This window comes from Amblyomma americanum, chromosome 8, assembly GCF_052857255.1.
Source record: "Amblyomma americanum isolate KBUSLIRL-KWMA chromosome 8, ASM5285725v1, whole genome shotgun sequence".
Taxonomy (NCBI): Eukaryota; Metazoa; Arthropoda; class Arachnida; order Ixodida; family Ixodidae; genus Amblyomma; species Amblyomma americanum.
This window is the reverse complement of record NC_135504.1, coordinates 94,577,533-94,595,438: the sequence shown is the minus strand read 5'-3', so window position 1 is coordinate 94,595,438 and position 17,906 is coordinate 94,577,533. Positions and strand designations below refer to the sequence as shown.

The 17,906-nt window shown below is 44.8% G+C and overlaps 1 long non-coding RNA gene across 1 annotated transcript; it reads left to right on the top strand.

Moving 5' to 3' along the window:
• The first annotated feature begins 4,824 nt into the window (after nucleotides 1–4,824).
• On the top strand, nucleotides 4,825–14,235 carry LOC144100555 (uncharacterized). Its single transcript, XR_013307727.1, has 4 exons — nucleotides 4,825–4,969; nucleotides 6,346–6,437; nucleotides 7,396–7,485; nucleotides 14,060–14,235. It is a non-coding gene; the product is annotated as an uncharacterized LOC144100555 (long non-coding RNA).
• Nucleotides 14,236–17,906: the final 3,671 nt, after the last annotated feature.

Below are 17,906 nucleotides of genomic sequence, written 5' to 3'. Positions count from 1 at the left end.
CTCTGTAACAATGCAAAAACTGTGGCTTCTGTTTGTCTGTAGCTGCGAAGAGTGGAACGTTTTCCTTCCAGAAGTAGCCCCCACTATTCATCTCTTTATTACACTTACCTATAAAAAAGAATTAATCCCCCTCCCACGTGACGTCAAGCTTGATCCACTGTACAAGATCGCCCAAAAGAAACGCCATCCACCGCCCTACCACTCACTGTACCCTCAAGAAGCGACGCGCACCATCAACCCACGTGCCCTCACCCTACACAAGGGCGCCACCCATTGGAAGCCCACGCCGCAGTGGAACGTAAATGCGACAGAGAAGTTGAATTCAAAGGCGTAGAGGGAAAGCCAGAAACATCACTCAACAGCCATCTCTGCACGCCACCACTCTAGCTACTAGACCGTCCCTCCGCCAACCTCCGCCCACGTTCACCCTCCGGAAAAATGGCGGCACGTGTGTGAAGTCTCGGCTTCGAGTAAAAGCATTCATTAGAGCAAAGCATGCAAGTAGTAAGGACCAGTGAAACCTACTGCCCTCGCAGAATTAACGTATCTAATGTCTGATCGTCCCGTCATTTTTTTCTTCAGCCAAAATCATCGGCGCTTGTCTGCATTGTCTTCAATCATCAGATGTCATCTTGATGGTCATTCTGTGCGTCGCCGGATATTTTCATTTCTAGCTCCGCCCGCTAGAGGCGCGCCCACTATTGAGAGCGCTAGTACCTCTCAACTTCGCAACAGGCGCTGCACTGGCTGAAAACTCAGCTTCGTTGACTCGTCGGAACTGCCACTTTGGAGGAACGTCGCTGTTACTGCTCGCGCAGTTAAAGTCTTATGTCTTCGAAATAATGAAGGCTGGGATAGTTTCACGTGCTTAAGTCGTCAACCGCAGCTCCGTTGATGATATTATGCAAAGCTTTTACGCCCTGGAAAACCCCTTTCGCTCTGCGGACTTACTGTTCAGAGAAAAAAAGACAAATTATAATGAATTAACCGACAGGAAAAGGTTCCCATTGCTGAACAGCAGTAAAAAATGGAGTTAATTTTAGTACGAGAACCCGTAAAAGCCTCGCTGAGAAAAATATGTAGTCAGTAATAAAATTTTCCCGTGGGCGGGAGGGAAGTGACATCACCAGAATGGATATCCCCACTGGCGAAAGAGAATTGACCTCACAAAAATAGATAATTCGCACTGGCAGAAGAGGAGAAATATTACCTGACCGGACGTGACGTCGCTTCTGGTAAAGAAACCAAAAGCTTCGAATATTATCGCATTGCCAGCACATAAGGTAATTAGATGTCCTTGTGAGTTTTTAAGGTGAACGCCTTTCATGGCTCATGAGCGGCGTGGACGGAAGTTGTAGACACTGGATGTCCGGCAAAATGTCCGTACAAACTGTCCATCATAAGTTGTATGGTAATTAAAATATTAAGAAAATAAACTCGGAATTTAGGTGGGAATTGAACCCGGCCCACGGCGTCCTACATGGGGACTCTGCCACTCCTCCACGACCATTTTTTCTTTTCTTAATTGCATGAATTTTTTTTATTTACACGATACTAGACAGCTTATACGGTCCAAGCAGGATGGGCAAAATTGATCAAGAAGAAATGATACGCATAGCGTCATGAACAATAGTGCAATTAAAAATCACATTGAATGGTCACAAACAGCAGATTGACGGAATATGGATATAGAATCAAACAATGTTAGCAAGGGCAGTTCGGAAATTTTCATTAAAAAAAATATTGCTGGTAATAAGTTCTACTCTGTGATAGTTCGGGGAAATATGAGTATTTATACTGGTTTCTTCGAGCAAAGTAGGAAGCCAAGGTGTGACTATGCTTATGACGGGCTTTTCGAGTCATTGACTTTATGACGCAAATGTCTTGGGAGATTCCCAATTTCCTTTGAAGTAGTGAATGCAGAAAGCTGAATCGTGAATAATAGCGATCAGGCTAATAATCACACTGGGATCAATGGCAGATGCTGTATCATTAACATAAACTAAAACAGCAATGGGCCCAGTACGCTTCCTTGAGAAGCGCCTGAGGAGAAAGGAGGATGAGAGGAACGGCACCATCAGTGTCGACAAACTGTGTTCGGTTTTTTAAATAAGCGGCAATCCAGTTAATTATGGCTAGATTAGCTCCGATTATCTTAAGCTTCAGAAGCAATTTATAGTGTAGAAGCTTGAAAAAGTTTTATTGAAATAAAAAAAACTCAGTCTATTTGGCCCGAGTTATCTAAAGTGCAGCTATAATTATGAATAGCCGTAACCTATTTTGTGATACTATAAAATCCTTTTATGAAACCCTGCTGGCAATGGGTGAAAGCTTCGTTAGTGTTTAATATCAGAAGAATGTGGTTAGTGACAGTATGCTCAAGCATCTTACAACAAAAGGATGTGAGCGAAATGGGACGATAGTTCCTGACACACAACCGGTCTCCTTTCTTATAAACAGGAACACCTTTGGCTTTCAGCCAGTCGGGAGCAGCAAGAAAGATAATAATTACACACAAATAATTCTTAATAAAATTGTGCTAGAGACTGCAGAGCGGCACGAGAATGCGTTCAGAACATTTTCAGGTCTAACAAAACATTGAGGACCTAATTTTTGCAACACTTTAACGACATTAGATACAAAGATTTTATTATCAGCCGCAAAATAACATTGGAACTTTAAAAAACACGGAATGAAAGTAATTTTTAAAATGTTCAGCAACAGTTACATGACATGTGATAAAATTTCCGTTAACACAACCAAATCAATAGGCTAATGAGAGTCTCGAAGATGATTCCATAATTTCTATGCTTCCTTCTTTAAAAAGTGTGGAAGGCTTTCGCTGAAATAATGCTGTCTCGCCGATTTTATTTTTGATAACAGCTCAGCTTTAATTTTTGAATATATCAGATTTTTAAAATATACCAGCAGATTAACCGAAAAGGATAATATCAGTTCGTCCATTCCGTCACGACACTTTTACTCCGCCATGATACTTCGACGTTGAAAGTTGAATAAAGGTGCGTGTAGTTTATACACAGTTTTTAAAAACGTATCTTCGAGATACGTACTGAATCTACTTGAGTAATTATGATCATGTTAGTAATTGATGTCGCAATCAACCGAGTACTAAATATCCTCCGTGCTTGGCGTGCAGTCGTAGCGCCATCATGCGGCACGCACTGAAAAACCCCTCGCAATGTACGGCGATGGTCCAGAGGATGGGGCAGGTGGTGGACGGGACGCCTATCGCTTTTCCGCACATAAGTGGACTTAAACGCACTTCATTATTTTTCTCCGGTTCTTTGGCCGTAGTTGCATGCTTTTCATTGATATCATCAGCAGGAAGCGTCATAAGTACATAACAGTAGAACAAACATGTTGAACAATCATGTTGAACAGTTGATAGCATATATCTGTTCATGTGATTGTTTTCAGTGTTTCTTGTGTTCATTGCGCCAGATGTATATATTTCCACTGGACAGGCAATATAGCTTCATTTGAAAGTCAGCGCACGTCTTTGTGTTCCTACGTGCCCGTCTTTTTTGCGCTGTATCTACTCATGTTTCCAACAGATGGGGATTACAACATTGTCAAAAGGAAAATATCGCCAACATGGTGGCTCTCGACACGGTAGGAACTAACCCGAAAAAAACATTGTTGTTGATCGCGGCTTCAACTTGCCAGTCCCTTGAGCCATAGTGATGCCTAAGTGCGGGTACTTTTGAGAATAAGCGCCAGCTGACTTAGGCGAGGGTTGTTTGCAGTACAAAGCGGCGGCGTACAGAAACAGTGGACGCAGCGATGGAACGTCTGCCCTTTCGCTCCAGCACGTCAGATTCAGCTGGCGGAGAGAGAGGTGAGTGATAGCTTAGAATGGTCAGCAGTTGCACCTGAAGAATGCGGATTGGTGAGCGCGGCTTATTTAGCAGTGTCAGTGCTATTTTGGTCACAGTGAGAAAGCTTATTAGTGCCCGGGCAGCTGGCGAAAAATTCTAATGTCGCTGTATTTGTGGGCTGATGCCGAGAAATCGAGGTGTGGGCGTCGTGTATAAAAAGGAAGAAAGCGCATCAACAGCTGAACGGGCGAAACCGAAACGTCGAGGAAGAGCAAGAGCGCGCACTATCTGGGAGCCGCCAATGATAAGGCCGTCATGCTTTCCGGAAGCAGCCAGTGAGCGAGAGAGAACCGAAAAACGGAGGAATGATACGAGAGGGGAGCAACCAAATAAAAGCAGAAGGCGCACCCCGGCTTGAAGCGTGTGTCGGGCGGAGAGAGAAAGACAGGGAAGCGTAGCCCTGACGTAATCTTGTGTGTGACGAAGGCAATGCGTGGAGACTGCACTTGTGTTGCGGCTTGGGCGCGCGTTACGATTTCTGTACGCATGTGAAGTGAGCTGAGAATTATTCGGCAGTAGGATAGAAGCGATTTCAACGCGGATTTGGGCGAGGGCAGACGAACTCGTGATTCCAACAACGTGACGGATGCTGTAACTTCAAGGAGTGGCAGCGAAACCAGCTGGTTGAATACGGAGGACAAAACGCTTAACTGAGTACTTACGACTGGTGAGGCGGAGTCTATTTAGGAGTTGCAAAGCGAAACCGAAAAAGCATAAGGTAACCAGTTGAGTGTCTCGAACTAGCAGTGCAAAAACAGGCGGGACACAGAACAAGAACACACAATGAGTGCTGTCTTTCAAGCGTCACTGTCCAGGAAATGGTTCATGCTTTCGTATTCGGATGAGATCTACCATCGATTGCCGAGTAATTATTGTACAATACATGAGCAACAATGCCAATACCTGTAAATTTATTTTCAGGCATGCGAAGTTCTGCGAGAGCTGCAGATCTTTGGAGCTAACTACAATATACCAGGCAACAGTCAGGAGACCAATGTCTATTACAGAAATGAGAACGTAAATAAATCGCACGTTTATTACGCCAAGTACTACACCATTGGCAATCATGCGTAAGTATTCCTGATTCTATAATCAGAAAGCAGCGCATTTTGGCGCGTACGAACGAGATGAATCTGCAGAAATATTAATGATTGAAGAAGAATGATTTCATTCATATTTTGCAATTCTCCGGAACACACTGATTATTCGTTTCTGGCATATTCGTGGGTATAACCATGGCGTTCTTGCCAAGGAACCAGCAATGACAGAGCGGAAAAGGAAGTGACAGGCATGTTCATAGCTACTTTCAGAATATCACAGCAATTTTACTAACACATATTCACTCCCATCGCCGGTAGACCCTATAAAACAGAGGTTGCAGAAAAGTTCTCTCTGCGCAAATTAGATAATTATCAACATAATTATCAGCAACTTTAGGCTAAAGTAGAAAAAAGAACTTTTTTACATGTTTTAACTGCTAATGCCTTCAAAAAGCATCGCTCCTCCTGTATATAAAAGAACGCCATCTTGTGATTTATTATTCCATCCAATTGCTTCTTAAGCACTGCATGCAATTAAGAAAAAACGATCTAGAATATTTTATGCAACCTCCACTAATAGCCAATGTGAATTTTATATGAACAGATTACACGAAATGATTCACTCGCATCTTAATGTTGGAGTGCTTCTCGAAGTAGTTACCTGGATTCGGATGAAACCAAGCAATGAAAGTCCACCACCCGACTTTTCGCCCCATCAACAAAATCACCCTATCTATGCCCACTTCGCGGTAAAGAAATTTCCCAAATCCCTTCAAAAGTTCCTTTTTCTGTGCAAGCTGTAGCCTCCTCAGTCCCACAAACTTCCTAATCTCATCCGCCCATCTGACTCTCTGCCGCCATCTTCGATCTTCCCCTCTCTTTAGTAATTCTCCCGCTAACTTAACACGCCACATGTTATCTTGCCTTCGCATTACATACCCTTTCGATGACCCATTCTCTTTCTTTATTGCTACTGTTCCCAGACCACTGCGCTCCCTTCCTATATGCAAACGCTATATTTGTCATTTTACTTGCAATGGCTTATCGCGTTGTATTCAATTTATACCCTTTACGACACCAATAAATTTCTGATCCTAAGATAAGTACCGGCAAAATATAGCCCTTATGTTCCTCCAGAAAGAAGATGGCAAACTGGCATTCATGATCTGGGCCTGCCTGCAAATGGCTCTCTGCCCAACTATTATTACCCTAGTTATTTTGCTATTATGGTCAAGAACCTGCGTGAACTACATGACCCAAGTGGGCGTAATCTCTTATCACATGCAACACTTACTACCTGTATCGCCCTCACGATGGCCGAAAAACTGAACGAGGTCAAAACATTCTATCGCAGTTTACTTGTGCATAGCTGTTTCGAAAAGTTATGCACTTTCTTTATGTCATAGGATGTCTACGCTGTTTGTCGGGACGTTTTTTGTGACTGAAACTTATACAGGAAATTACGTGGTCCCTAACGGTGTCAGCATTCGCAAACAAGGTAGTGTAATTTTTAATACATTTAAACTATTTATTTTCCAATGATATGAAACTATCACTCAATGTGTCGCACTTCACTGCGGCAGCAGATTATCAGTATAATTATATCGGAACTCACGCATAAATTGCTGATTTATTAAAGAAAACCAGGCAGATTGAAACAGGCAAACCGGAGCTCGACTGGTCGGCGTTTATCTTCTTTAGGTTCTTTATACGCGATCTTGTTAACCTTAAATTCCCTCCTAAGGGCGAGATATATATAATAACTTCTTACAACTCACAACAGTTTTCTAAACAATTAGAATAATAATACTTTCTCGTATGCATCACATTGCAACGCAAATTTTGTGTTCCCTTTGGCCGCCGCGGTGGCTGAGTGGTTACGGCGTACGGCTGCTGGCCCAAAAGACGTGGGTTCGATCCCGGCCGCGGCGGTTCAATTTCGATGGAGGCTGAATTCTAGAGGCCCGTGTACTGTGCCGTGTCAGTGCACGTTAAAGAACCCCAGGTGGTCCAAACTGTAGGAGACCTTCACTACGGCGTCCCTTATAGCCTGAGTCGCTTGGGAACGTAAAACCCTCATAAACCATTAACCATGTTCCCTTTGTTATTGTTGGTCATGTAGTTGCAAACCAGAATATTTTATTACTGCTGCTCACTGAAAGAAACTTTTTGTTCGGGTGACTGCGGCATTAAAATTTTATTAACATTTATTTCCATCAGCCTGACTATGCTCACTGCTGGGCGGTCTCTCCCATGTCTCTCCAAATAATCGCGCTAGTCTTGTTGTCTTGCGAATATTTCGTTTCGACAAGAAATGGACAGTCCAGGCGCTTTATTTGTATTCTGAGATGAAATGACGAAGAAGACTTGTAATTGAAACATTAATTAAACTTGCAATAACTGCTTTCAACAACCAAAAGCCATTTAAATGGCGACAACTGTCTCTTCTTTTTCAGGTGGTGATTCAGACAAAGAATACCGGTATGTAATGCACTACTCTGATATGACAACCTGCGTCATTCTCGGTGTATATGAACCTGGGCAAGGTATGTAGCCCGTGAAGTAAGCAACACACCTATCGCGTAATGTTTGTTTCTCGGCGCAATAACTCGACGACAGCAGCAGCAAGTGCAGTGAGCGGGGTTCGAAGATCGGAGTGGTAATCGGTGATGGGCACATTTAAAACACAAAACAGTGAGACTAGACAACGGCGTACTTAATCGGCATGAGCCAGCAGCTGGGCGGCGGCCATGGCGGATACTTTTGCTGTCTACCCTCGCTCCAGAGCGGCCCTCCTTACGTGAAGGTATCCAAGCGTGTTTGAGAGAGTAGTTTATGAGGTGCAATAAGGAGTTGGGAGACACTTCAAATAGAATCTTGAGCATATTTGTAGTAAAACCATCAGGACCAGGAGCAGCAGCTGGCAATCTCTGGACAACTTGTGAAAGCTATGATAGATTTACTTGTGAGGCAATATCATTTGGCACGACTGGTGCAAAGAACAATGGGCGCAAAGGTAGTAAAGACGAGAACCGCTTTTGCAGGCCTGTGGCAATTAATTCAACCGCCTGGATAGCTTCTACAGGTGACATAACTAATGACTGAAAATTATGAGAGGACATGAGCTGTTTCCTAGACCGTAGAAAACCGAATAGTGCACGTCGGTTGCACGCCTTTGAAAGATAATCGAAGTGTTCTGAGTTATATTTTTCCTTCGCGCGAGAAACTGTGCATTTAAAGGCGGCTGCAATAAATTTATAATCACTCCAGTTATTCGGGCATTGGTTATGAAGAAGCTTTTTCCATGCTGCCTTCCTCCGCCTGTAATCTCTTGTACAGTCTGCATTCCACCAATTAGAATTCCCTTTTGTTGGTCCCACCAGGAACTCCGACTTTTTACAGCATTCCTCTATAACCAGACATATGCTTGCTGACTGGTGGACCTCGGCGATGTTAGACACTGAAGCAAGGGCAGAGCGCAGCGCCGTCTGAAATCTGTCATAATTTACATGTGACCGCAACTGAGAAGACGCCGGAGTGACACGACATATGATATGAAAATGAATAGGTAAATGGTCACTTGAGGTGCCGCTATCAACAGTCGTCCAATTCGTTACGCCAATTCCAGGGCTAATGAACGTGAGATCTAAAACAGATTGAGTGTGTGAGCGAAGATAAGTGGCCGATCCTGTATTTAAGCACATCAGGTTGTGATCAGAAACCAAGTCCCAAAGGCGCTTGCCGCATGTATTAGTCCTAAAACCCCAAGACACATGGTGAGAATTGAAGTCCCCAGCCACGAGAACTGGGTTTTTACAGTTAGCGAGTAACAAGTCCAGAGGTCTAACATCCTGGACTCCATTGGGGAAATAACAATTTGCTATTGAAAATGTAGAGCACCCCGGAAGTACAAAGTCTAGTGCCAAAATCTCACAGTCAGGAGACATTTGTTGAAAAGATACCATAGCCCTGTGGCAAAATTTTGAAGAGACTAAAGTTAGTAAATCCCCGCCTCTTGACTGGCGGTCTAGGCGAAATGAACGGTAATTTTTGATATGAAAATGTTTGTCGGTTGAAAGCCACGTTTCTTGCAGAATTATGACATCCGGATTAAGCTGGGTAGAAATGCAGTGTAAATCTGTGGAAGCGGAAAGAATAGAGCGACAGTTCCACTCCAGAACTTGCAACGACGCTATGGTTGCGAAACTCTAGCAGCAGCAACTGCCTGCTCCAAAATGGTATCCTTGGGTTTAGTGCCAAGCTGCTTCTTTGATTTGGGCTGGGTGCCCAGAGAAGACAACGAATGAGACATAGGGGCCCCGCTGCGCTTAAGAAGCCGCGCATTAGGCTCCACCATCTCGGAATCATACATTATACCAACATCACTCGAAGTACCCGAGGTAGGTACAGCGGAAGGGACAGAAGTTTGTTACTGTGGTTGTGATGCTACTGGAATTGGAGACCTGATATGAGGAGAGGGAATTGCTGTCGAAAGAGGTGCCAAACTGGCCTGCACGGCATGTGTAAGCTGAGTCGCTAGAACGTTTGTAGGCACTCCGACACACTTGCGACAATCTTTTCAACCATTTTAGACATCGAAGCCTCCACAGCAGCCGCAATTGCCTGGAAAAGCGTTGAGTCTAACATCACACCTTGCCGAGCGGTCACACCGGCATAACCGTGGGCACGTTCTTTGACCTCTGTAATAGCGTCACGGCGCGAACAGCGTTTCCTGTCAATTATCTCCAGAATTTGGATTTCCTGAGCTCGAGATGGACAATTTGAGTAGCTTGCAGAGTGAGCACCACCGCAAAGGTAACACTTCTCATTCTTCTCAGTGCAGGTTCTCGTTGAATGACCATTCCCACAGTTGCAACACCTCAAGTTGGATTTGTAACCCCCGGCGCTATGTCCATAGCGCCAGCAGTTGTTACACTGCAGAGGCCGAGATGATAACGGGTCTACCCGAAAAATTAGAGGCCATGCCTTGATTTCAGAGGGGAAGGAAGTGCCAGCAAAGGTAGCAATCACTGATTCAGTGGGCATCCGCAAGTTGCTTACATCCCGGCTACAGCGATGCACAGCAACAACACCTGCAGCCGACAGAAGCTCAAGAGTCTCTGCCGGAGACAGGGAAGAGTCTACGCCTCGTACAATACATTTCGTGCACGCCAGATGTGAAGGGATGAAGGAACTTACCCGAAGGGAGGCAAAGGATGAGGAGTTTAGCAAATCTCTTACACAGGCGAGGTCTGGCGATCTGCACAGAATCTCGCCGCGTCCAAACTGGCGTACCTCTGAGATTGACTCATAATGAGAAGTCGCCGATTGGAGAGCAGCCCGAACAGCACCAGGGTTGTTCATCTTGATTGCACCACCATCCTTAGGCACCAGCGCGACAGGGATACTGCCGACACCACTCCGCAAAAAAGCTTCCAACGGCAGGAGATCAGTGGACAGAGAAGCCGACCAGAGGGAGCTCCCTTGGCCGGGAGACTGGGTGGACATAGCCCGGGCTTACTGCCTTACCGCGCAAAGACGCAGAGAGAAAATGCCCCAATCAGCCACCCGAAACTTATCCGATCATTCCCAGCAGAGCAGAGCTTCCAGGAGATACGCCTGTCCAGTTGCTCGAACGCTGGCAGTGTCCGCCCGTTGTTGTTGTTGTTAGCCTATCAAAAGATGGCACATACCCACACTGGGGGATCGGCCAAGAATCGGGTGGCTATTCACCTGAACGCAGTTAACAAAAAGGAAAAGCACGTGGGAGCATAACACCGGTGAATTTTTCGTCATGAACAGAAAAGGGATGAGTGTTTTGATTTTAAAATTTTAAGAATAATAATAAAGAGAGTGATTAAATATTAATGATTTAGTCAAAATGTAATAATTAATAGAAAAGAAAAGGTTGAAACACTTAGCAAGGCAGTCGGTGAGATTCTATCAGGGAATTTTGAACAGCGGTGCAAACAGATCTGTGGCTGAACCCAAACGTGGTGGCGCCAAATGATAGCAAGAGCGGGCTGCTCAAACTAAGGCCAAGATGCTGCAAGGGCTCCTCAAGCAACGTTTTTCTCAGTGAGATGAATCGGCGACAATACAGCCAAAAATGTTCAATGGATTCTGGCTCACGGCAAAATGCACAAAGGGGAGAGAGCGCCAAACCAGACTTGTGTAAATAGAAATTTAGAGGGGGGATGCGGCAGCGTAGCCTCGTCAGTGATACTTCAAGCTGACGAGAGCAACAAATTTTCTTGTTCCAATAATATTTAAGGTGCTCATAATCCGCCGATGCTAAAAGTGATGTGTCTTGCGAGCTTAAAAACGCACGTCGCCGAAATCTAGATGCTGTAATGTAGGCTGTAGCCGGGATGATTGGCAACACGGGGCCGCTGAGGGAAGCCTTTGCGAGATTATCAGCAATCTCATTTACTGTCACACTGCTGTGGCCGGGAACCCATACTAAATGAACAAGGCTCAAATGCGGACGAAGTAGGGATAAGAAAGTTGATAAAATGGGACCGTCAACCTGTGCAGCGAGGGACGAACACAAAGATAAAGAATCAGTAATTACTGCAACTGCTGTAATAGAGGGGTCTAGCTTGCGTAGAGCAAGTACAACTGCTAGAAACTCTGCTTGAAAAATAGGGGTGAAATCTGGAAGGCGCAGAGAAAAGGACCAGTCTAAATGGGAGCAAAATATTCCCACACCTGCTTTTTCATTGCATTGCGATGCATCAGTGGCTATTGCTATATCGGTTGGTAGGGTCCTCAGATGATCTTCTAGAAGGCCATTTAGAATACTCGGTGGCAAAAGTTTTGCATTTTTTGGGAATATGTCGTCGAAAACAATGTGGATAGTGGGCCCATTCCGAAGCGCAGGAAGGATATCATAAATGTTTACATCTAAAGGCTGAAGTAATCTTTGCACAAACACTACCTGAGGGGAATTGAAACGAGACCAGGGGACACCAAAAAAGGAGGTCGGCTGAGAACAGAAAATGCTTTGGGAACGGTGGAAATGGGCCAGCAAAATTAGATCTGGTCTACGTCAATTTCCAGTTGCGCGGGCGCGGCAACCGTCCTCCGCATCCCTGAGAGCTCTGCGGCAAGGCAGCTGCTGCACCACCCACGTGCGCAGGTTTTTTTGCTTTAATATTCTCTTTCCCAGCCTACGGGCAGGCGGAATTTTGGGTGAACACCATCTCCGCGAGAACTTTCGCTTCCGAGCTGCAGGCGCTAGAGGGGACAAAGAAAGACAAAACTGATTAGACCAGCTCACGTGGCTGATAACTTTCGCACCTATGACAGTGAGAACAGCACCGCGCAGACGCGAGATCCAGCGTTTGTGCGGCGTAGCTCCCGCTTCTTCCTCTTACTTTGAGCGCGACATCGTTGCTTCAGTTTCTTCCCTTATTTCTTCCGTTCTGTCTCTCATCACCGGAATTACTTTATTCTCTAACCTTTATCTCCTGGCTGCTTGGATGGGTGACCTTGGACGGACCTCATCCACGCGACTGCTCACGGTGGGCTCCCTAAGACAGCTCACACCCTAAAACATGACCGAACATTGGTGATTAGCCGTATAGAATTCCCAGAAACCACAGATTCTCATAAAACGGCGGTGTGTAATTAATATTCCAGAACCATCAGTTGTACGTCCCGTGTGAATCGAACTACGCTGCTCTGTGCCACTGATAAAGTAAGGTCTAAGCCAAATAAAAAAAAAGGCGCCTTGCGACATCAACTCCTCCCAAAATATCAGTGGCCCTGTGATCAGAATAAAACGAAAGGTAGGAAGCTATCTAAAGGTGGTTAGATAGTGTGCGACCTACAAGGCCGTGATTGGCTCTTTACAGCTGGCGCTATCTAAAGGCCACTTTACATTTACTGAGTTCTACATAGCCTGCATGCTTGGAATTAATCAAAGAGCGAGACTCAAGGGTCACTTCTTCGAGAAGGCTTTGGGATGCGTAGGTAAAAGATTATGCCTTGTGAAAGTATTCCACATAAGAATACCGTCTTGGCAATGCAGGTCATTCTGATATGAATTCAGATTGGAAGCGAATATGTCTTTCTTGCAAAGTACTTGAAAATGCTTCGGCAACGTTTTTCTGCGCCTCGAGCTTGCGCGAAGTAGTGTCAGGAATAGGAGCCAGAAAGCGTCTTAATTTCCGCCGTCTAGGATAAGTGGCTCTAAAATCTTCGAGAAAGGCAATCCGTAATGATATTTCTTCACTTTAGACCTGCGTACCTCCGCCAAAAAGAATGCGTGCAGCAGTAAACTTTAATGAGCGAGGCGACACAAGGAATAGTTTAGTTAGCGAGCCAAAACAAGCTTCACAATCATTTACCACTTGAATGGACTGCCTGTGAAGATGGGGTGGAAATTTCTTTATATAAAAGTTCATTGTTATGTCTACACGCACAGCTCTTTCTAGGCTCTTTTTCAGTTCTCTTCAGCTACATACCCACGCCGCAATTTCCGAGATGGTACCTATAAGAGCAATAGCAAATTCTATGGGCATTAAATAGTTTTAGGTTTTTGGGTGATGAGGTTTTGTCAAGCGCCAAGCAAATGAATCTGCACAGTCGTATGTAGGTAAATTCGTAGATCCAGTTCCTACGCGATTATAACCTGAGACTGCCAGAACATACGAATAAAAGAGAGGGCCACAAAACGCAAACTTGCTTTTGGCATATTTTTGACGATATTGATAGCTTAAGAAATCCGCCAGTTATCACAACTAACACGAAAAAACAATAAATCACATAGTATTAAGCTCACAGAAAGAGTTGTAAGTTTTCTGCTACAGTTTTGAATGTCAGTCCTTATCTCAGGGCCTATTTATGATGAGTATTCTTCCTCAAGATTTAGCGCCTGAGAATGCACTGCGCTTTGTCTGTGCTTGTTTATTTTCTGTATGCATTAACTTTTCTTAAACCTTTTTAAATGTAGGATAAAAATAGAAGTATCACACATGGTGCGCACATCAATGCATATCGCACATGGTGCGATGCATGGTGCATGGTGCGTTCAGTAGTATGAACATTTATTATTAGGAACGAATAAAATGTAGTTTCCTCCTCTGAAATGAAGCCTGCATTTTATGTTTACAGTTTCAGGAAATCGATGTCGCCTCCTTGTGATTCCTGAAGTTATGCAAGACCAGCGAGTCACGCCTTGTGAACAAAAGTTTCAGCAATTCTGTGGCAAATTATTTTCGAAGCGATTTCTTCATTCAAGAACGCAAGAAAACAATGCAGTCTCTTGGAACAAATAAATTATGCAATAATCCTTTGAAGTGCAATCGGTTATCAATGGTCACGCGCATGCTATCATCATGACAAATTCTTGAATGTTCTAAAGATGGCTAGTTGTATGAAACATTAACGCTCCACGGAAACTTCTACTTGACCACACGTGGCTCATTTTTGGCGCCACACCGGAGTGATTCTCACTGCGCTGAAGCAGAACCGGCACTACCTAAATGAATACCTTCAAGAGAAATTAAGTGTGACTGGCTCTTTGAGCTGAAGTTATGCACGATGTAAGCTCTCTGAGCAAGGCCATCAAATCTGGTGGACGCTGAGGTCTCTCGACAGTGCCATTTGAATAATATAAGATAAGCAACAGTCTCGAATACTACATGCTTTTGTAGACTACAATAGTTGAGTTTAACCGTAACAACGCAATGAATCATTGCATCATTCAAATATGAAACTAGTCTTTATTTTGAGACACATGCATACTTGTATACCAGTAGCACACTGGCACACATACAGCCATCCGCTGTGTAAAGGGCCGCTTGATTAGACATGAAATGTTTTGTCAGTATGAACGATAGCAAAAGAATTAGCGACCAAAGTGCAACTGTCCTTTCTAGGGCTTGAATGTCTCGAGTAGTCCACATTTCCCTAACGCAGCAGTCCTTATTCCCGAAGGATTTAACCAGCGCTGAGACGTTTGTAAACTCAATAACTGCAAGTGGCAGCCGCGTGCTTATTCAAATATTCTTCAATTCACCACTAAACGCAAAAGCTCATGGGCAAGTCCAATTAACTTTACGCACCGAGTGTTTTTAACTTTCCGTCTCGGCTTTAAATACAGTTATTCCCCGTTCATTGTGCAGTATGATGAATTGGGCACTATGCTTGGTTACTCTTCTTGCATTTCATTTCATCTCTCTCTTTCTAAACTAAGCTGTGCACACCTCCTGATACAAAGTCGGGACGTTTGCAAGGAAATTCGCCGCCATACAAGTAGAAACACATTATTGTACCTAACCCATGACATTTTGCGTCATATTGTCGCCGACAAACGGTTGACATACGCAGGGCAGGTTTACATAGACCTGCTGGGACCTGCGAGACAGCAGCGAGCTCGAAAAAGGAAGCCGAAAAAACGGAAGCCTCTAGAATGGCCGAGGATTGCCAAGTGCCATATAATACAGTTCTGCTAGGGTGCCTGCATGCCCGTTCACCTCTGCTTTCAAGGTGGGGACACTTTTTGTACTACCCCGTGGTGCTGTGTTCCCTCGCAGCGCCATGTATGGTCCCATGCGCAAGTTGCTTTTAGTGCGCTATGCATCTGGCACGGTTTCTGTGCGGTCGCTTGGCGACTGCAGTAATACTACTGATCTGGAAATACACTCTACATACTTGTTTCATTCGTGGCAATAGTTTTTTAGCAGTTCTACCCGTATTTTATGCACAATGCACTTGCTCCGACTACACGATGATCTAAAGGTTATGACGGACTGATGTGTTTCTCAATCAAGGGCTGCACTTTCAAAAGACAGCAGTTATTTTTGTTCTTTGATAGTAATAATATGGGCTTTATCAGGGTCACTAGATTCCTAGAATTATGCTGTTTTTGTTGTTTTGAACGTAAAAACTGTTCATAAGGCCCCATTTCTCTCTTTTATACAAGCAGCGCGGAGCATGCATGACCTGTCACATATATTGTTTCGTAGTCAACATCCACTTTTCTAATATTCTCTCAAGTGCCTTTGTCTTGTTCCTGCACCGTATGTGAGAAATTTCACGTAATAATGTCCAATTTCTCTTCCAAGTAATCTATCGCCTCACTGCTCTGGAGTGAAAAGCTCAGGACACGTTAGAAGCCAAATGGTCATATTTTCTGAACTGCTTCCCTTCGTGGCTCGTGCCGCAACAAAATAATTCAGTTGTTTTCGCTTCGTTTTGAAGGGGTTTGCGATGCGATGCTACTACGTCTACATAATTCGTAGTGACTGAGTCGCTTTTTTTCGAGGACAAATAAAACTTAACTATTTTTTCTTTCAAAACATGAAGGAAAATCATCAAAAGCGACTGACCCACACAAAAAACATATGAAAATCAGCCCCTGATATCTACTTATTTTCAATCCCAACACTCAGGCACATCGTAACAAGAGTACAGAGCGGACGCTGCGTTGCTCGGGCTGTCGTTTGAGCTCTTTTCTCCACTACCGACGAGAAACTGACGGTACCCGTCTGAGCAGTCGCGGGCCTTTCCTCATTTGGATGTTCTTCAACGTCGAGCATTCTCCACTCGGGATCGGGGTCATCGACACTTCTTGCACCCGTAATGTTTCCCAAGATGAGATCGTAGATGGGTTGGTCTACGCATTTTGCCACTACCTGCCCCGTATAATATGGCGTGGACACTAGAATCCTGGCTTCAGAAAGGTACCTTACTGTGATATCTACAAGAGTGACAGCCGACGCTTCCCCTGTAAGATCCTCGTCCTTCACCAGGCTTCTCCGAACCAAGACTGTCTTGGCTCCGCTGTCTCTAAGCACCAATATAGGACGGTCCCCTATTTGCCCAACCACCGCCGGCATTGCTGCTTTCGACTTGGGTGTTCCACTCACCGCCTCATTTTCCAGCGGCGTTTTCTCTCAGCTGTGGAACTTCAGGTGGCGTGACAAGTTCTACCCTAAAGTCGACAACACATGCAGCTCGGTCTTGAGTTCTGTATCGGCACTCATCCAGAGTATGACCCCTCCTCTTACAACCTTGACACACAATCTGTTTTTTTGGGCAGCGCTACTAGTCCAACAGTCAGCTGCACGGAGTGCCACCTTGCCCCAGAGAAAACACCTTAATGGCGCCTTAGATGCACCGCCATAAGCTTTTGGTTTTGCCGCATCTGTCTTTAGGATCTTTTGAGTTTCCTCCTTTGCCTTAATCAAATTTCTTAGCTTTTGAGCCTCGAGGAATTGGTCTGCAGTGTCGGCGAACTCTTCCACTGAACACAACTTTCCTTCAGTAATAGCGCAAGCTTTGAGCTGCAACACGCTAAAAATTGCTCTGTGACCAGCTTGTCACGCACACCTTCAAAACTCATTTCCGTGTTTGCCATATCAAGCCACCTGTCAAAATAGTTGGTCAGCCTGCAGGAAAACTGCATAGCGGTTTCCCAATCCTCGTGTTTCGCGGTTCGAAATCTCTCACAAAAACCTTCTGCCATAAGACTGAATCTTTGGAGGAACGCCTTTTTTACTTTCTCGTAGTCCATGGAATCAGCAGGCATCCTTCCAAACACATTCAGCGCCTCTCCAAATAAACACGTGCTCAAAGCCGTGGCCCAATCACTGCGCTCAAAGCCTTGCCCCATAGCTATCCGCTCGAATCGTTGCAGATATGCGTCCAGATCATCTCTTTTGTCATCGAAGGGAGCCATCAGCTTCCTTGGACAAATTCTGGCCGGTCTAGGAGATTCTCTACCCGCTAATGACCGCTGATCACTGTCCGTGATCTCGTCATATCCTCCCGCGACATGCGCCTGTTTCCACAAAAGAAACTCCTTCTCCCGTTCTATCCTTCTTTTCTCCTGATCTTCTGCCTCGCTAGCTCTTTTCCCTTCTCGCTCTTCTGCCTCGCGAGCTCTTTTATCTGCTTCGTGAGCTCTCTCATCTGCTTCGCGAGCATCTGCGCGTGCTTGTGCCCTCTCCTCTCT